The sequence below is a fragment of the Silene latifolia genome, chromosome Y (genome assembly GCF_048544455.1).
Source record: "Silene latifolia isolate original U9 population chromosome Y, ASM4854445v1, whole genome shotgun sequence".
In the NCBI taxonomy this organism is placed as follows: Eukaryota; Viridiplantae; Streptophyta; class Magnoliopsida; order Caryophyllales; family Caryophyllaceae; genus Silene; species Silene latifolia.
Window position 1 is genome coordinate 390,092,602 of NC_133538.1, and position 19,658 is coordinate 390,112,259.

At 38.6% G+C, this 19,658-nt stretch overlaps 1 long non-coding RNA gene across 1 annotated transcript in view; it reads left to right on the forward strand.

Moving 5' to 3' along the window:
• The first annotated feature begins 4,397 nt into the window (after positions 1-4,397).
• Positions 4,398-19,658, forward strand: part of LOC141634369 (uncharacterized) — a 187,251-nt gene continuing 171,990 nt past the window's right edge. Inside the window, exons 1-3 of the long non-coding RNA XR_012539096.1 lie at positions 4,398-4,538; positions 4,638-4,705; positions 5,577-5,662. This is a non-coding gene — a long non-coding RNA (uncharacterized LOC141634369). The remainder of the gene's footprint in view (positions 4,539-4,637; positions 4,706-5,576; positions 5,663-19,658) is intronic.

Sequence of the window (19,658 nt, forward strand, 5' to 3'; positions counted from 1 at the left end):
TTGGTCAGCCGCAATTTAACCCGTACCTGTCGCAGGGCTGGGGTTGCGGGTAAAAATTCGGTTGGATGAAATTTTGTATGAATTGGATAATTGGCCTTATTCTTGTTTTAGGCCATTAACTATGTTTTTATTTCACATATATTGTTGGTTGATTTGAATGGGTTCTTATATTGTAGAAACGGCCTTAGATTCCCCGAAACCTTTAATATTGTTAATATTGCTGGAAATGGAATTGGTATTGAATACTTCTTGCAGGTTGTTGTGTTTGTCATAGATAGGCCTTTATAGTCTTTGACGAGTATATGTTCACTGCTTAATAGCCTTTGTGTTCCTAACTTGGTGGGATTATATCCAAGTTGGGGCATGACCTCGTTACTTATTTTGATAGTAAGTGGTCAGCTTAAGTACTAGCCAACCCTTTGGTGGACTCCGTAGGGTACTCACTTTGTTTTAGAAAAATTGTGAGTCTTGGGTGCGGTGGTGTGTATCCGCATGTCTAGGTCTGCGCAGATTTTAGGCTAGGGTTGTTTTGTGTCTTGGCCATGTTTTGATAGAACCTCTGAGCCAAGATACCGGTTCGATTACCTTCCCTACCTCGTGGTATAGACTCGAGTTACAGAGTGACTATTGACCGTACTAAGAACTTATGCCTGTCTTTGATATATTGTCCTTTCTTGTATGGTGATTTTATGAATTGTAATAGGTGAGATGCAAGCCGGTTACAATTGATAAAGTTTGGATTACTGCTTGTTATATGTTTCACATGATAGTTTAATTTGGTCAGTTTAGAGTTCACTTGTTAGAATATTTGATATCTAGATTATTTGTGATGTGGTTTACATGTTACGTTACATATTACATTAAATATGACATTTCGTGGCTGGGAGGACTCGAAGTTACTCCCCACTGAATTGTGGCTTTCATGTTTGTATAAAATGCGATTGATAGGTTGATGATGATTAGATGGGGTCACAGATGAGCTAGTGAGCAAAAGAACCTTGGACTTAGTTTGGTTATTTTGTAGTAAACCTTTAAACATTTGGTTGTGTTTATATTTTGAAGGGACATATGTCTCCCTCTCTTACTTTGGTTTGTATCACTTTATTCTCGCGACTTTAGCATGTTATGTAAATTAGGGTGTTACTATTTGCAGGTTTTGGCACTCTTCATTTGGAAGTGTTTGTGGTTGGTTTAGAAAAGTTTTTAAAATTACAGGTTTTATCTGGTTGGACCAATTACAAACATATCCTGTCAGTTTTTCTGTAAAATTTTACGTGTTTATTTTACGCTAAAAATGAGGGTGTCACAGTTGGTATCAGAGCATATTTGCTCCCGACGCACGTTTGTGCACCCCAATATAAATAACTTGACCTTAAAATAACAAACTTGAGAGATGGGTAGGATGGGTAGACTTAGGACTTTATGTTGTAGTCTCTTTGTGTTTGCTCTTTGTTAGGTACTAACCTGTTTGTTGATTGTCATTTAATAATTGTTGCGTTCTTGGATCAATGACCGTGAGCTTATCTATAGCTAATGGAGTTATTACCCTTATTTAAAAAAAAAAAAAAAAAATTTTTGAACTAAAGGTTTTGAAAATATTTTAATGTTTTTCACTGGTTTTAACGTCAATTAGTGTTAAAGCTTGTTATTGGAGACGTTTGATAACTAGTTTTATCATTTGTTGGTGTAAAAATGTATTTTTATGTCTTTGAATTGGAATATTGATGTTCTTGAGTGATCGCCAAGAGTATCTCCGTTCCATTGAAAGGACACTTATATTTTAAGAAGATCAAGATTTAGTGCCTATTGCTGAGGATTGAAGATTTGTTCAACCTTTGAAGAATGCTTCTACTTCCTTGAAGATGTTTCTCGTTCTTTTTGTATCTCGCCTTATTCTTAATCTCTTGGTGCTTATCCTCCTTCTAAACTCCCTTCTGTTTTACTTTAAAAGCTACGCTTGTACACCTAACTTGTCCTTTGTTCCTTGCTTATCCTCCCTTAACGCCATTAGATAGTACTCTTTGTTTTGAGGAATGTTGACCTTGGTTGGAAAACTTGACTCTTGAGGAAATTGTTTGTGTTTGACCCTTTCCTGGTTTTGAGAGGATGTGATGTTAGAAAGACTTAGGTAATGTGATGAGACATACTTAGTGATTCTTATACCCGGTTCCTTGACAAAGTAAGTATAATTGATTGGTGGATTCTTTGTGTTAGGAATGAGTTGCCTATGTGATTAAAGTTATAGAACTTGGCTTTGTTGGTTATGTTTGGGATTTGAAAGCTTAGTAGATTGAGCGTCGTCACCTTAGGAGTAAACATGAGATAAGTTTAGAATATGAATTTGGATGAAAACCCATTTCTAGATGTTAACAATCCCGTATAGATTGGGAATGTGATTTGGTCGTTTTGTCATGAAGGTACAATATCCTAATAGGTGTGACCTTGTTAGAGAGAACCTTAAGTTTTAGGAAGCGTATGGATTAAGCCTTAAAATCCTCTTTCATACCATTAATCATTTTCCTCCCTTTCGTTCATACCTTGGTTGGATTTGATTCTTAAGTATAAAAGTTTACTCGTTATTTCCTTGTCTTGAATACCTCCCTAATTCTAATACCTATTACTGGTTGTTAACTAGTTATCTTTATGATTCGACTCTTTTAGTCTCACACCCTGACATGTTGCTTAAGTTTCCTTGTTGTCTAAATTCCCTTTCTCTTCGATCATAAGCGTTACCGTTTATACCTCCTTTCCTCGCTTCATCTTGCTCCTCCTTTAAGTTTGACACTCGTATCTTGTGAAACTCTATCTTTGACATCCTTGTAATTTTGACTTCAATTTTTACCCTATGAAAGTCATTATAGCTCTCTTGTTGGTTAAGTTTGAGCTCTCTTAACATACTTTGTTTTTATGCTATCTAAGTTACTTTCCTTTTTGGTACAATTTCTAAACTTTCAAGCTACTAGTTTCGATTCATTCTTAAAAGTTTATGTCACTTCTGCAAACCTAACCTATTTTTGAAGACTTGAAAATGAAAATTTGATTTAGTTCCCTATTCCTTCCTTGAATATAAACTCATTTATCGTAATTTTAATCGCTAAACCCGAGATTTCTTTAAATTTTATCCAATTTCTGTTAACTTTGATCTATTTATGACTTCTTTGTCAAAGTTTAATGTTACATTTTCAGGGATTTGACCCCCATTTGGGTTTAAAAGTGAAACCTTTATTTCTATTTTGGCTTTTTGCAAAAGAAAATTTGAGTGGATTGCCTTTTTCTTTGATTTTGACGTTGATCGGATGATAGAACTAGTTATTGGAAACGTTTGATAACTTGTTCTACGCTTGTCGGCGAATAGTTTTTGTTTTAAATTTGTCTCTGACTTGGAAAGTTAGCGTTCTTGTGTGCACGACAAGAGCATTTCCGTTCCCTGAATGAGACTTATATTCTTGAAAACTCTTCATTAATGTTTTTGAAGGAATTTTGATTTTTGATTTATACAAATGATTTGCCTTTTGACCTTATCTTTGATTTGGAATGTGATGTTCTTGAATACGTAACGAGAACACTTTCGTTACCTTGATGAGAATCTGGTTCTGTCGGAAAATTTTATTTGAAACTTTTGAAAGAATTTTGATTCTTACGATAAATAACCTTTAAAATGTTTTGGTTACCGATTCCAATTCCAATTTTATTTTTATAACCTTTCATTTATACTTTCAAGTTTCGAGGACGAAACTTTTTAAAAGATGGGGTGATTGTAACACCCCGTATTTTATTAAGTTGGATAAAATTCTTTTAATTGCTATTTTTAAATTTAATTACATCATTTAACGATTTATATATATATATGCTTAGCTAATTAATTAATTTCATCATAATTCGATACGTTAATTTTAATAATCATTAATAAGTTTATTGAAGTTAGTTCGAGTTTCTTTATTTAATAATTTCCGTTTCTTTACGAGTCCTTATGAAAGTTGTTTTAAGTGAACCCGAGATGGATTTTGGGAACAAAACCGTCCAATTAGCTATTTTGAGCTTATTTCACTAAATTAGCAATTTTTATTAATATCCGTTAGTTTCGTAAAAATCGCTAATAAGTCTGATTCAAGCTGATATTGTATTATTTACGTTAACTAGCTGAGTTTATTTTATTTTCACTCATTAAATTTATTTATTATTGATTCGGTTTTATTACTGAAACTTTTACTAAAACCGAATTTATTAACTCGAGACGGTTTTAAAAACGAGTGAAATTACTTAACGATGAAGAAACGTACGTATAATATATAGCAGGCAAGCAAGCTCGTCACTCATTCTTTTATTATTATTATCTACCTAACGTGTCCCACACCCCCCTTCATTTCCTTTCTTCCTTTCGAAGGGACGGACAACAAACCAAAAACAACAACATCAGCTAACCTTCAACCGTCCACCATTTTTACAGACCTTAAAACCTCAGATCCCGCCTCCATTCTCAACCAAATTCGATAATTTTTGTACCATTCTCTTCCCCTTTCCTTCCTCCTCCTTTTAAGGTAAGAAAGTCTCCTTTTTGTAGTGGTTTCGTCTTTCGCCGTCTTATAAAAGTGTCGTCTTTTAGCTTATTTATTCCGTTTTCTTGCCCTTTTATGAAGGATTCGAAGACCCGGGGTGAGGCTCGTGCCTTGTGGACCATTTATTCGAAGAATAAGGAGCGTTAAAGGTAACGGTGATAGGTTACTCGAATTATTTATAATACTAGCTATTATATTTCCTTTTGTTAAGTTAATTAGTTGTGAGACGGGTTAAATTATGAAGTTTGCAAACTATGTAGTTGAAAGGTGCGAGATAGTGGTGCTAAATCTTGGATAATGTTGGAATAGTGTTGTGAACATACGGACTGTGAGGCGGAGCATTCATAATTGCTCAATTGATAATAGCCAGTGAGAAATAGATCCTATATGTTAAAGTTAGCTTAAGATTTAGAAGATGGTCTACTACTATGTTTATGCGCACATTGTTCTTTGGATTTTGAGATTGAGAATTGATCAGTTGAGATTGGTTTTATTTGGATTGTATTGTGTTCGAATTGTCGTATCCTTTGATCAGGTCTAGCAGGTGAGTAGCTTAGAGTTATACTCTAAATGTTGAGCAATTCCTTTAATGGAATATTTGACAATATCGATATTGAATTTGAAATGGAAATCTGGTTACTATGGAGTATTATATTATGAGACGGAGTAATGAGTAGGACGGAGTAATGAGAGAGATGGGGTAGAGAGTTGAGATTGAATTAATTATTGGGACGAGAGTGACTATTATAAGGTTGGCCTAGCAGCGGCCTGGCCGGGGCCTGCTGTAGCCTGGCCGTGGCCTGTTGTAGCCTAGCAGCACCGGCAAAGCGCCCTAGCCGTGGCCCGGCCGTGGCCCTTAGTGGCCTAGGCGATGGCCTGGCTAAGTCGCGAGTTTGGGCCGTATCTATAAATTGTTTTGACGCTAGTTTGGTTTATTTAAAATATAATTAAATTAATTTCCGTCTCATATTTTATATAACGATAATTCGTTAATATCGTCCTTTCACATAATTATTTTAGGTGACTCATATGTGGTTGAAGATGAAGAGTAATTTTGGGTTTTAGAAGCTTTCTCAAGTTATTACTTGTCTCTTTGCTAGCGTAAGGTAACATATTTCGAGTTACTCGACGAATTAATGTCACATTCTTTGCTTTTTGTGTGATTTTGTGTATGTTATTTGAGTGGTTTATTTCACATGATAAAATGGGTTAAATTCATGTCTAATTCATGTCTTTTGTTAGTTTAAGTTCACATATTAGTATGGGAATGAATTGGGAATGACTAATTGATGCTTCAGACGATGTTAAACTGAACAAAAATGGAGAAATGGAGGGTTTGGGGTGGCGGCCCACTAGGCCCAGCAGGCCCGGCAGGCCCAGGCAGGCCCACGGCTGCCTTGGGGTTGGCCCGGGTCGGCCCGTTGCTTGTTTCGGGGTTTTTCATGCGTTGTTTGTCATTTCGGGTGCATTAATGTTATATTTAGTATAAGTAACATATGGGTAATCTTTTGAAATGGATTATGTTAGTAGTAAATATAATGTTAATGGTAAAATTATGCTTATTTGGTAGTTGGCACATGTTAGGATAGGTTATAAAATGAAATTGTAATGAATAGGCTTAAAATGAATTTTATGGCGATAATTGCAATGTTTTGGTGATTAAGCCGAAAACTGAGCCTTGGTCCCTTTGACTGATTCGATGTCAGTCAATTGTGTGATTGGTCAGCCGCAATTTAACCCGTACCTATCGCAGGGCTGGGGTTGCGGGTAAAAATTCGGTTGGATGAAATTTTGTATGAATTGGATAATTGGCCTTATTCTTGTTTTAGGCCATTAACTATGTTTTTATTTCACATATATTGTTGGTTGATTTGAATGGGTTCTTATATTGTAGAAACGGCCTTAGATTCCCCGAAACCTTTAATATTGTTAATATTGCTGGAAATGGAATTGGTATTGAATACTTCTTGCAGGTTGTTGTGTTTGTCATAGATAGGCCTTTATAGTCTTTGACGAGTATATGTTCACTGCTTAATAGCCTTTGTGTTCCTGACTTGGTGGGATTCTATCCAAGTTGGGGCATGACCTCGTTACTTATTTTGATAGTAAGTGGTCAGCTTATGTACTAGCCAACCCTTTGGTGGACTCCTTAGGGTACTCACTTTGTTTTAGATAAATTGTGAGTCTTGGGTGCGGTGGTGTGTATCCGCATGTCTAGATCTCTTGATTTTAGGCTAGGGTTGTGTTGTGTCTTGGCCATGTTTTGATAGAACCTCCGAGCCAAGATACCGGTTCGATTACCTTCCCTACCTCGTGGTATAGACTCGAGTTCTGAGTGACTATTGACCGTACTAAGAACTTATGCCTGTCTTTGATATATTGTCCTTTCTTGTATGGTGATTTTATGAATTGTAATAGGTGAGATGCAAGCCGGTTACAATTGATAAAGTTTGGATTACTGCTTGTTATATGTTTCACATGATAGTTTAATTTGGTCAGTTTAGAGTTCACTTGTTAGAATATTTGATATCTAGATTATTTGTGATGTGGTTTACATGTTACGTTACATATTACATTAAATATGACATTTCGTGGCTGGGAGGACTCGAAGTTACTCCCCACTGAATTGTGGCTTTCGTGTTTGTATAAAATGCGATTGACAGGTTGATGATGATTAGATGGGGTCACAGACGAGCTAGTGAGCAAAAGAACCTTGGACTTAGTTTGGTTATTTTGTAGTAAACCTTTAAACATTTGGTTGTGTTTATATTTTGAAGGGACATATGTCTCCCTCTCTTACTTTGGTTTGTATCACTTTATTCTCGCGACTTTAGCATGTTATGTAAATTAGGGTGTTACTATTTGCAGGTTTTGGCACTCTTCATTTGGAAGTGTTTGTGGTTGGTTTAGAAAAGTTTTTAAAATTACAGGTTTTATCTGGTTGGACCAATTACAAACATATCCTGTCAGTTTTTCTGTAAAATTTTACGTGTTTATTTTACGCTAAAAATGAGGGTGTCACAATAGGTCTGGATTCAAGGACACTTGTAGGGTTACTGACTTTTGGGATAAGAGTAATATTGGTAGTATTGAGCTGTTTGAGGAGTTTTCCAGTAAAGAAAAAGTCCTTAATAGCATCACAAATTCCATGCCCCACCATGTCCCAAGAGTCTTTGAAGAACTGACTATTAAACCCATCAGGACCAGGACCTTTAGAAGCAGGAATAGAGAACAAACAATCCTTAATTTCCTCACAAGTCACAGGCTGTAAAAGAATATTAGCCAAGGAAGCATCAACTACTTTACCAGACCTGACAGTGGCTTTATGAACTTTAGTAGTAAACTTGCTAGTGCCCAAAAGACTTTGATAATACTCCAAGAATGCACTTTCAATATCTTGAGGATTCTGATGAAGACTCCCATGAACATCTTTAATCTGGAAGACTTTGTTCTGAATTTGCCTCTGTTTTATCTGACTATGAAAATATCAGAAGTTTTCATCACCCCCTTGCAACCAATCAGCTTTGGACTTTTGTTTCAGGTAGCTAATTTTTGCTTTTTGTAAGGTGTCATATGAAGCAGCAGCCTCTCTTTCAGCAAGACTGAGATGAGTGTCATGAGGGTTCTGATGGAGCTGAGATTGCAGATCATCCAACACAAGTCTAGCCATATCAGCAGTACGTTCCACATCAGAAAATTTATTCTTATTAAGAAGCTTCAGGGGTTTCTTCAAATTTCTAAGTTTAGTAACCGCTTGATACATTTTGACCCCAACCACAGATCTATTCCATTCATGCTGAATAATGTCCTTGAACTGAGGGCCAAGACTCCACATGTTGAAGTATCTGAAGCTAGGTTTCCTAGTAGGGGTATCAGGATTCCTAGAAACAATACAGGGACAGTGATCAAAATTGCCTTCATTCATGAAGTATGCCTTGCTATCAGGATAAAGAAGCATCCAATCAATGTTAACCATGAATCTGTCAATTCTAGAGAAGACCATTGTGGATGGATCCTGCTTATTGTTCCAAGTAAAGAAGGAACCATAAGCTTGAATATCAGTGACATCACAATAGTTCACACACTGCCTAAACTCACTAAGTTCATTCCAAGACACATCACTCCCCAGTCTCTCATTATAATTAAGCAAGGAATTAAAGTCATCACATATGCACCAAGGTTTAGAACAATTATCTTTCAGATTTTTGAGCTGACTCCATAAACTCTGCCTCTCCCCTTCAGAATTGAAACCATAAACCACAGTATACCAAAATGTATCTCCAGAGCTAATATCAGTAGCTTCAACAGTAATATGCTGGTCTGAACTAACAAGAAGATGAATAGAAAATAACTGTGGAATCCACATTATCCAAACTCTACCTCCAGGATGATGACTATTATTATTAAATCCCTCCCAGTAAGGACCTAACCTATGTAGAACATTTAAAAAGTCATGCTCTTTTATTTTAGTTTCAACTAAACCAAATAAACCAGCCTTATTCTGATAAAGGAATCTCTTAATGTCTAGCTGTTTATTTGGATTATTCATTCCACGAACATTCCAAAAATCTAACTTATCCATTAGCACTAGAAGAGGATTCTCCACCATCCACAGACACATGATCACTACTTTCCCCTTATCCTTAGTTGGTGACACAGCCTCACCATAAGTTTTGCTAGGACTGGTAGAAGAATGGTGCACCAGTTCCTGCCTAGTGACCTGAAGAATAGGGCTAGCAATAGGTATCAGAGACGAGTCATGATGAGTAGGACCACCAAAAGGAGTCTCGGGCACTGGCTCCAGTGATGCAGGAGGATGTGTAGGAGGAGCCACAGGACCAGGGGCTTTCACCACTGGCCTCCACACCTGAATTATGCGTGGAGCAGCAGCCTTCTTAATACAATCCTCTTTAGTGTGACCAATACCTTTACAGACTCCACAACTTACTGGTTTCCACTCATATTCCACAGCAACAATGACATCTACCCCTTTTTCATCCTTAAAATAAATTCTATCTGGGAAATTCTGCCCTATTTCAACCTCCACCAAAAGACGAGCATATCCAATTTTGGTGTTATCCATTGTAGAAGCATCAGCACGCATAAACTTACTAATAAGAGACGCAATTTTCTCCAGGCTAGACGCTCCCCAAAATTTATGACCCAACCCACATAATCGGAGCCAAACTGGTACAGCCTTGACAGGTTCCTTAGCCAAAGAAGCAGTTTTAGTCCATGGTTTAACAACAAGAGGTTTGTTCCCAAACATTGGAAAACCCTGCTTCAAAAGCAGGTCTCTACACTCCATAGTCGGAAAGTGAACCAGAAATGCCCCATTAGGCAAGAAAGACACTTTATCATATTTATATTGACCCCAAATAGTCTTAATAAAGCCAGATAATTGTGCCCATTGAGGATTACCCCTCAACACATAGCAGATGACCGCTGTTGACCAATAGTCAAGTTCTGGTTTAACATCATCAAGAGTGATTTGAACATATTTCTTAGGAGGAGGACGCCGCTTACCAGGAACTTGAGTCCATCCAGATTCTTCAGGGACTGGTTCATCCTCGGCCTCAGAGACTTCAGATTCTTCAGATTCAACATCTTCAACCATAGTATCCATATCAAGGACCGGAATCCCCACAATCTCACTAACCGAACGGGTGGACTTCGCGTCAGATGATTGCGGAATCACATGACCTTCAGAACAAGCTGGTATTACTAAATCAGTTGGTTCCCCCATTTCGTCACTGTTATCACTATTATCCAGATGAAGATCAGCAGTATTTGTGAAAGAAAGTCTTAATTTTGCCTTCGATTGTAGTTTTTGCTTGTTGAGAGAAGATTTTGATCGTGGTTTCTTTGCCATGGTGCAACCGAAACCCTAATTTCCTAGAGAGGATTTTCTCCCTCTAGAAATCATTCTCTCTCAAAATATAATAGTTAGAAGACTACACTTCTAACAAACTTTAATCTACGGATTAATATTAATATAGTTTTATTTAATATCCATTTTTTTTTAATATGCAAGATAGTTTGTAATGGTGGGGGTTTAACATTATCTTTCGCAGTTGTTGTACTTCTATTTTGCATGCTTAACTTTCATTAATGGAGTTTATATTCATATTAAGGGGATTAATAGTCTAAATCGTTATATTTACGTTTTAAATTAAATTTATTTCACAAACCAATATATTTGTAGAAGTTTACGTTTTAGAGGTATAATCAAGAAAAGTTAAGCATCGTTAGGGTTTAATATAAATTCATTTCAAAGACATTTTTATTGTAGAAGTTTATGATACGTGCATTTTATAGAGTCTTTTTGAGCCTTTATTGCACGTATTTCTATGCGATTCTCGTAGTAATATCCTACAAATGTCTCCCGGATAGTCTACTTTGGTTTGCTTTGCTTTATTTGCAGAAATGTACCAAAGAAAGCGGAATTGAGCCTATTTATCGTCCCTTAGCTTGCATTTACGGAGATGGAAGAACTGAAGCAAGATTGCCTTTGCTTCGGGAAGCGTGAAGTCATCTCGGAATTCAAATCAACGAGCAAGGAGCTGGTTCAGTGGTGTTAGACTCAATCGAAGGCTTTTGTTGGCTATTCTGTTCGATCGAGTAGATATGGGTGGTGAGAAGACCTCGATCGAGACCCGGCTGTTCTCAATCGAGAGGTGTTATTTTGGAGGTCCTCGATCGAATACATTGTCTGTTCGATCGAGAGGTTTTGCTGGAATAATGTTCGATCGAGGAGTTTCAAAGTACTCGATCGAGCAGTTTGCTATTTTACGCGAGATTTTATCGCGAGAACTTATTTAATAAATATCTTTCTTATATAAAGGAAAGACGTCATTAGGTTTAGGTTATCTTTTGAATCATCATTCTTCTGCATACTTTACTCTTAATTTCTGAGTGGACATTCTCCTTTGAAACGTTGCTATGCTCTTTACATCCCGGATTCAAACTTTTGTAATCTTTCTTACTCTCTTCATTTAATCTAATTCACTTTTGCACTCTTAATTTCTTGTTCTTAATTTTTGTTTTAATAATATTATTATTATTATTATTATTATTATTGTTTTATGTTATTTCTCCTTAATTATCTCTATATTATGTCTCCTATTTTATCCATTGTTGTTATTTTCATTATGAATATGCGTAGCTAATTCTCTTAGTTCTAGGATTAGGGGAGCCATGATAGTGAAGTAATAATGTTATAATTAGATTAGACGGTTTTGATTGTGAGAATTGGTTCTTTAGCAATTTAATTGTAATTGTTTAGTTGAGTGCACGCTTCTAAATTAATTAAACTGATTAAGTTCAGACTTAGATCGGAAGATTGGATTGAATAGACCTGCTATGAACAATAGACTACACTAATGAGGGCGGAAGCTAAGTTAGTAGTATTTTAGGGCGGATAGCGGACCGGAAGGACCTTTCCTTAACCCTTCTCACATCAGGCCGACTGACCTTCCTCTTAACAGAATTGTGTGATATCATGGTGAACCGACATCCTAGCATTCTTCTCTCTATTTTTTTACAACTTTATTTCATTTTACTATCTTTATTGTTCTCTCTCTCTCTCTCTCTCTCTCTCTCTGTTTGCTTTACATTTCGTTCAGTAGTTTAGTTAAAACAAAAAACCCCCAATTTGTTACTGTGATGGACTAGAATAGCAAGTAGATATAATAGTCTCCTTGTGGAGTACGATACCTGACTTACCTGTACTATATTAGTTAGAGCCGGTTGGTTTATTTTTGATAGGGTTGCAACAGCCGTGTCAAATTTTGGCGACGTTGTCGAGGAGGCAATTAGCCTATTTGCTTGTTTATTTTAGTTTATTTTAGTCTCAAGGGATTTTTAATACCTTGAGGCAGTTCTTATTCTTTTTCTTTCTTAGTTTTGTGTATGCCCAGGTCCAACAGGTCGGAATTAGTAACAGTTGATCCTGAACCAGAGCGAACTTTTCACCGTAGAGAAAACTAGCTGAGAATGAATCGTCAAGAGGAAGTCTTGAGTACTCTTGAACCTGTTCTAGAAAATTTTATATTTGCGGAAGATCAGTGTTTAAAGGAAGACATTTCTATTTCTGCATCAGTTACTGAATCTGCGAAGATGCTATATATTGCGAGTCATTCTGAGCTGACAGCTGCTTCCATTCCTAAGGGTTTTAATCTTTCAAAGGAAGACGGGAATACCTTTGATATTTGGCCATCCTAAATTAATCTGGTCGAGAGAAACCTATACAGGGGAGTAGCTGGTGAGGACCCGAGGAAGCATATAGAGGTCTTTACAGATTATTGCTCTACCATTCCCGCTACTAAGGGAGTGACGCAAGATAAGATAAAGGAAGTCCTTTTTCCTTTTTCTCGTATTGATGGAGCCAGAGAGTGGTTAACTGGTTTGGATAGGACTGCAGTTGGGATTAATGATTGGGAGACCCTGGCTCTTGCTTTTTACAAAAGATACTTCCCTCCGCAGAGAACTAACACATTGAGAGGGTAGATTACGAGTTTCAAGCAAACTCCGACTGAGAATTAGTATGAAGCATGGGGTCGGTTTAAGAAGTTGGTTCGGCCTGTCCCACATCACAGGTTTAACCAGTGGTTTTTGTGCAACCAGTTCTACAATGGGTTATATGATGACCACCGTGCTATTCTAGATGCTGCAGCCAATGGTTGATTTCAGAAAAACATTAATGATGATAAGGGCTGGGGAATTATAGAAGAGATGGCTACCCATTGTGCTGAATATGGGAATACTAGAAGTGGAACTAGAACGGTCTCTATAGATAATAGTGCACTTGTGGCTCAGCTGGAAGCCATGAATGCCATATTTGATAAGTTCGAGTTGCAGGCCGCGGGGAATCAACAGGCGGTTCACCTGTTGTCTAGACAAGAGACCGTCTCATGTGAGAGATGTGGCGAAAATGGTCATACTGCAGTGGAGTGCTTAGCTGAGAAGGAGTAGGTCTATGCCTTTCAACAATTTAGGCAAGGAGGCTCCTATTACAACAACCAAGCTGAAGTTTATCCTAATTTCAGATGGACTAGTCAAAATGTCTTGAATCCTACACCTCCACCACAGCAACAAGTTTATGTACCACCTCATAAAAATCAACAACAAGGCTTCCAAAAGCCTCCTTCTTTCCCACTGCTGCAACAAGGTGCCTCTTCTAGTGGCATAAGTGATATAGCCGAGTTGAAGTCGATGGTGCAATCATTGACTATTCAATTGCAAAAAAGTGACCAAGCGAAAGATGCTTCCATTAAGTCACTTGAATCCCAGATGGCTCAATTAGCTGCTAATCAAGCTTCAAGACAACCGGGTCATTTACCTTCACAACCTGACAAGAGACCACATGAGACGGTGATTCTGATCAATCTGAGAAGTGGTCTTTCTTATGAGGGACCCAAGATGCCGACTGCAAATGCTGAACTTTCTGACCCGGAAGCTGAAGTTGTTGTACATGAACAATCGTCTTTTGACGAAAAAGTGCTGACACCATGAGATGTCCTCGATCGACTGATTTCTGGTGGTCGATCGAGGGATTATGCTTAAAAGGTTATTGATTGAGAGGATGAAAGTGCGCGATCGAGCACTGTTGAAAAGGCATATATCGATCGAGTGACTGAAAGTGCTCGATTGAGTCCTATTGCTGAGAACAGCACTCGATCAAGAGGTACTGTTCCTCGATCGAGTGATTCCAAGGCGGAATGTGACAATTCTTTGGCGAAGAAAAATGAAGGACTAGCTATTCCAATTACGGTCCCATTTCCGAGACGATTACAGAGTAAGAAGATTGAGCAGCAATTCGGTCAGTTTGCCGAAATTTTGAAAAGTCTTCATGTTTCTGTACCATTTGCTGAGTTACTAACCCAGGTACCCTCCCATATGAAATTTATGAAAGATATTTTGGCGCTTAGGAGGCATATTAATGACCCTGAGACGGTGGCTTTGACTGAAGCGGGCACTTCCCTTATTCAAAATAAGACCCCACCTAAGTTGTCTGACCCGGGTAGTTTCTCTATACCATGTAATATTGGGACCCATTTAATTGATAATGCTTTATGCGATTTGGGAGCTAGCGTGAGTGTTTTACCATTGTCTCTTGCTAAGAGGCTTGGTTTAACAAAATTTCATTGTACTAATATGACCGTACAGATGGCCGATCGTACTGTATCACGGCCTTTAGGTGTCTTAGAGGACATACCTGTTAAGATAGGAAAGTTCTTTATTCCCGTCGATTTCGTATTCTTAGACATCCCCGAAGACTCATATACTACTATTATTTTAGGACGACCATTTCTATATACCGCTCGTGCAGTAATAGATGTCGGGGGCCAGACTTTGACTTTTCAGGTAGGTGATGAGGAGTTGACTTTTTACCAGACTAGTGTTCGTAGGGCCCCTATGTTGGTCAAGCCTTAAAATGCTATTCCCTCTACAGACCCTGACATGGAATCTCCAAATGCGAATATTGAATCATGTGCTGCGATAGTAACACCTCCGCCCAGATTGGGAGCAATATGGAGGACCATTCTGTCATTTTTGTTGTTACAGGTCTAGGCGGATTGGACATTGGAGATCCCGGTGATAAGAGTACATTGGAATTTGTGCTCAATGCTAAAGATGATGCCAAAGACAAAGGCCATGAAAGGAAGATGCGGGACAAAGTGAAGACGAGAGTAAAGGCATATGTGGATGCGGGCTACTCTCCTTCGATTAATTCAAGTTCATTGAGGCCTAAAGGGACGGTCCGCGATGCTGAAGGGACCTCCTCCAGTCAGAAGCCGTCTTTTGGGCTATTCAAGTGTTTCAGAAGATAAACCGGTACGCCATCCCGTTTGTAAAAACAATTTGTAATTTGAATTTGTTAGACTTTTTATTGCATTTGGACAATAGTAATAGCTTGGTTAGTTTTAGTTAGCTTAAGACAGAATATAGACTGTGTACTGTGGATTTGGTATTTTTGTGGAAAGTATTTTTGCGTAAATTGCAGGTTAGGGGACTATGATGATCATTGGGAAGAGTACTAAGAGGAAAGCACTCGATCGAACACTTTTTTTTGTGCGATCGAGCAACTGTTCCAGAAAAGCTCTTGATCGAGTAATGTAAAGCTCTCGATCGAGAAGGTCATATTTGGGGGCTCTCGATCAAGTAACAGGAGCTCTCGATCGAGCAAATGAGGAGAAAATTTCTCTATCGAGTGGTTTCAAATCACTCGATCGAGCACATTGAGCTGATATGAGCACGAGGGAGTATCGCTTTCCCCTCTTTCTATTTCATTTGTTCATCTTATTTTTCCCTAATTCCCTCGACATCTCTTTTTCCCCTACCATAATTCTCCAATTTCTTCCCTCATTTACATAATTAATTACCCAAATACTTTTCTTTTCATAAATGAAATCATTCCCCCTTCTTTGCTTCATTGATATTCGACGATTTTGGAGCTATTTGAAGAATTGGGGTCTCGAAAAATCGATTAATTTCGATTCATTTGAAGTTTTCATTGATTTTAATTGCATTTCTTATTGGGTAATCAATTCAAGTAAGTTCATTCCCTTTTATTCAATGTTTAATTGCGATCTTACCTTAATTTTGTGTAAATTAGGGTTCTAGAAATCGATTTCGGAAAATCCGATTGTGTTGATTGTATGTTAATTTAGAACTTACTTTTTATTATAGGATGGATAGTAGTATTTCGACAAGCTCTGCTTCTACTTCCGCTACTACTCCCTCCCTCTCTCAAGCGGTGGTCACTGCTGCTACCACCGCCACTGTCACCACCACCGCGGCTTTTGCTGCTGCCGCTGTTACTACAGTGGTGTCGACCCCTGCTGCGTCGACACCCACGCCCGTGACTACTTCCCTTTTTCCTACTATGGTTACTACATCCGCTGCTGTTGTTACTACTGCTGGTGATACCGGTTCTCGGTCTGGGGCGAGTACGGGGTCTCGTGCCGTTGCTCTACAGGCTGCTACCCGACGCAAGATTGACACTTCCACGAAGACTTTACCTGAGTTTCCGCAGGTACGTATCATTTCCCAGTCCCACAGAACTCGTTTTTAAATATAATAGAATGTGACATGACATCTACCCGTTTCTTGTGTCGACCCTCCTTATAGAAATTGGCAATTTTTGAGCCCGTTGTTGAGCTGCTCAACGAGACGGGAATGTCGGGTTTGACCACCATGAAAGAGATCACTTATCGACAAGCGACTTTAGAATTTTTCAGCTCTTTTACCTTTTCCCCTGTGGCCTATGCGACTGACCACCGGAGCAAGTACATTACTTTTAGACTGTTCAACACGACCTTCACCTGGACCTTAGCTGAGCTTGGGGGGCTGTTGGGTTTAGTTAGTGACGGTCTCCTTGAGCCTCCTAGGAAGCTCCAGGCTCTGCTTTGGCCTACACTTACACACACTCCTTTCAGTCAGCGACGTGTTGCTCATGTCCACTTATCCCCAGCCCGTTACTTTCTCCGTCTGCTAGGAGAGACCATTTTTGGTCGTCACGAGCCCAACAATGTTAACAATGTCGAGCTGTCTATTTTAGCGGGTTACCTGAACATCGACAGTGGTAACTCCTTTGTTTTTAACATTTCCCACTTGACTGCTCAACATTTTAACACTGTCGGGCAGAAAGTGACAGGCACGATAGCTTGTGGTGGGTTAGTGACTCGCATTGCCCGCGGTCTTTTTCCCGACTTTTCCCGTGGTCTTAGATTTTTAGATAAGGATTATGTCATCGATATTCCCGTCATGCTTGCTATGCACTGGTTAGCAGCTGACCATCGGATATGGAAGATAAGCGCTTCCTTGTCCGTGACTTTACCTTCGCCTGACCTACCCCGTCTTTTACCGTTGACTACTGTGACGGGTAGACTTCCACCTCCTCTACCTTCTTACCTCCTTGACTCCACTCCCGCCTCTAAGAAGCAGAAGAGGACTTCCCCCACTGTTAGGGAAGTCGGTGAGGGTTCTACACAGACACAGACTGGGCCCACGCACACGCCCACGCCTATCCCTACCCCTACACCCACACCCTCTGTCCCTCAGCCGGCTTTACCGGCTAATTTTGTTGCTTTTCCTACTTTTGAGGCGCCTGAGGTCATGGACCAAGGGCGTCGTGATGCTTTACTTTTGGAAATGTGCAGTAGAGTGGCTGGTATGAGCGAGATCAGGCACTTGCCTTATTCTCTCTTTACGAGTACCACATTATGAGAGGACGTCCTGTCCCAGCTGACTGGCCACACCTTTCTTTCTACCGGTACCCGGCGGAGGGGTACCCACAGCCTGTGAGCGAGGAGGACACTGCTGAGAGGGAGGAAAGGTTTAGAGCTGAGCTTGCTGCGGGAGGTCGTCAAAGGAGGAGAAGTGAGGACGAGGAGGACCCCACCTACGAGGTGGTTGACGAGGAGGCTGACGAGTAGCTGCTGGACTACTCACATCCCCAGTTTGCTTGCTGGTTTGGGGAAGTTCGTTTTGTAAGTATTTCTTGCGTTTTATTCTTTTTCATCTCCTTTAGTTTATTTCATTTGTTTGCATTTGGTTGTATTTTTCCCTTCCCCTATTATTCTACTGGTGTATGCTGGAGGACAATGAGGGCATTGTCCATTTTGGTTTGGGGAGGGTAATGCATCCTTTGAGTCTACATTTGCATCTGTTTTGCATTCACGTTTATTGCATTTCTACTTGCATTGTCTTTTGTTTTCAATAAAAAAAAATTAAAAATCCAAAGAAAAAAATTAAAAAAATCGAAAAATTTAAAAGAAAATCAAAAAATATGTCACGTTTACTTATGCATATAGGTTGAGTCGGAATGGCAGACTTCAATGATGAAATTGCACTACTTTTAGTCCTTTTTGCGTAAGCCTTGCGAAAAACTGATATATTTTTAGCTTTGTCTTATTGCATATCTACGAGTTAATGTTAAAATTTTGCTGAACAAATAGACTTGACCTGAAATTTTGGCAACCTACTCATAATTTCTAAGTTTTAGAGCCGTATAAAGTGGTGTCATTCATTACCAATTTATGTAGGATTGTGAGTAGTACTCCTTGAATAGCATATATCATTAATTTGCACATATATAAAATTCGATTGCTTTTTGCCTACATACATTCGGGTTAGTGGTTGGTGTCACATGCAGGGAGGTGCTTGCATCCCTTTTTCTTTCATTTTTACCCATTAAACTCCACATTTAGCCAAATTCGCCTTCCGACCCTTAACTACATCCAAATTTAACCTTCCTTGTCAAGCTAGTTTAGTGTATATTTTTACGGCATATAATTTATCGTGCCAAGTTGGTTTGTATTGTATAGATTGAAGTTGGTAAAATATGGAAAAAGAAGGGGGATGAAATGATGAAAAAAGAAGTTGAAAATGAAAAAAAAAAAAAAAAAAAAAAAAAAAAAAAAAAGAGAGAGAGAGAAAAGCAGAAAAAACTGTGAAGGAAAAAGAAAAAGAAAAAGAAAATTTTAAAAAAAGAGAGATTGAATAAGAACGGTTTTTCTCCTATGCATTATTTTTATCTTATGAGGAGTATTTATTTGGTTAGTGAGTTGTATGCCAACCAAGGGCATTTGTGCTTATTTCTAATGGTTTTGAAGCGGATGTTGTCGTTTGGCTTTTTTAGGTAGCCAGCTTGACTTATTACCTCATATTTTCAAAAATGTTTTGCCCTTCTTACCCAATGCCTCACTTTTCCAAATTTTTTAAGCCCTGGCTGTGATGGAGCCTTGATTGGTTGGAATGTGTGTGTACGGTAGCTAGAATTGTCTATCATATTAGTTGCATGCATATTTATGTCGGTCGTAGTTTAGGTGAGCGGATATATTTCTTTATCTCTTACATTCATATGCTTACCCTTTGCTTCATGAGAGAAGAGTGACCCGTGAGAGCCCATTTTTAAAGGTCTTGCAAGGTCGACAGTTCAGCTTTATTATGAACATCCTACAACTCGTTTGCATTTGACAATTTACACTATAAGTGTTAGTTTGTCTGCATTAAACCGGTTTAAGTGGACAGTTTGTAGCTAGCTCTGAGTTTTCTATTCCGTTCCATTAGTTTCACATATAGTTTGCTTGGGGACAA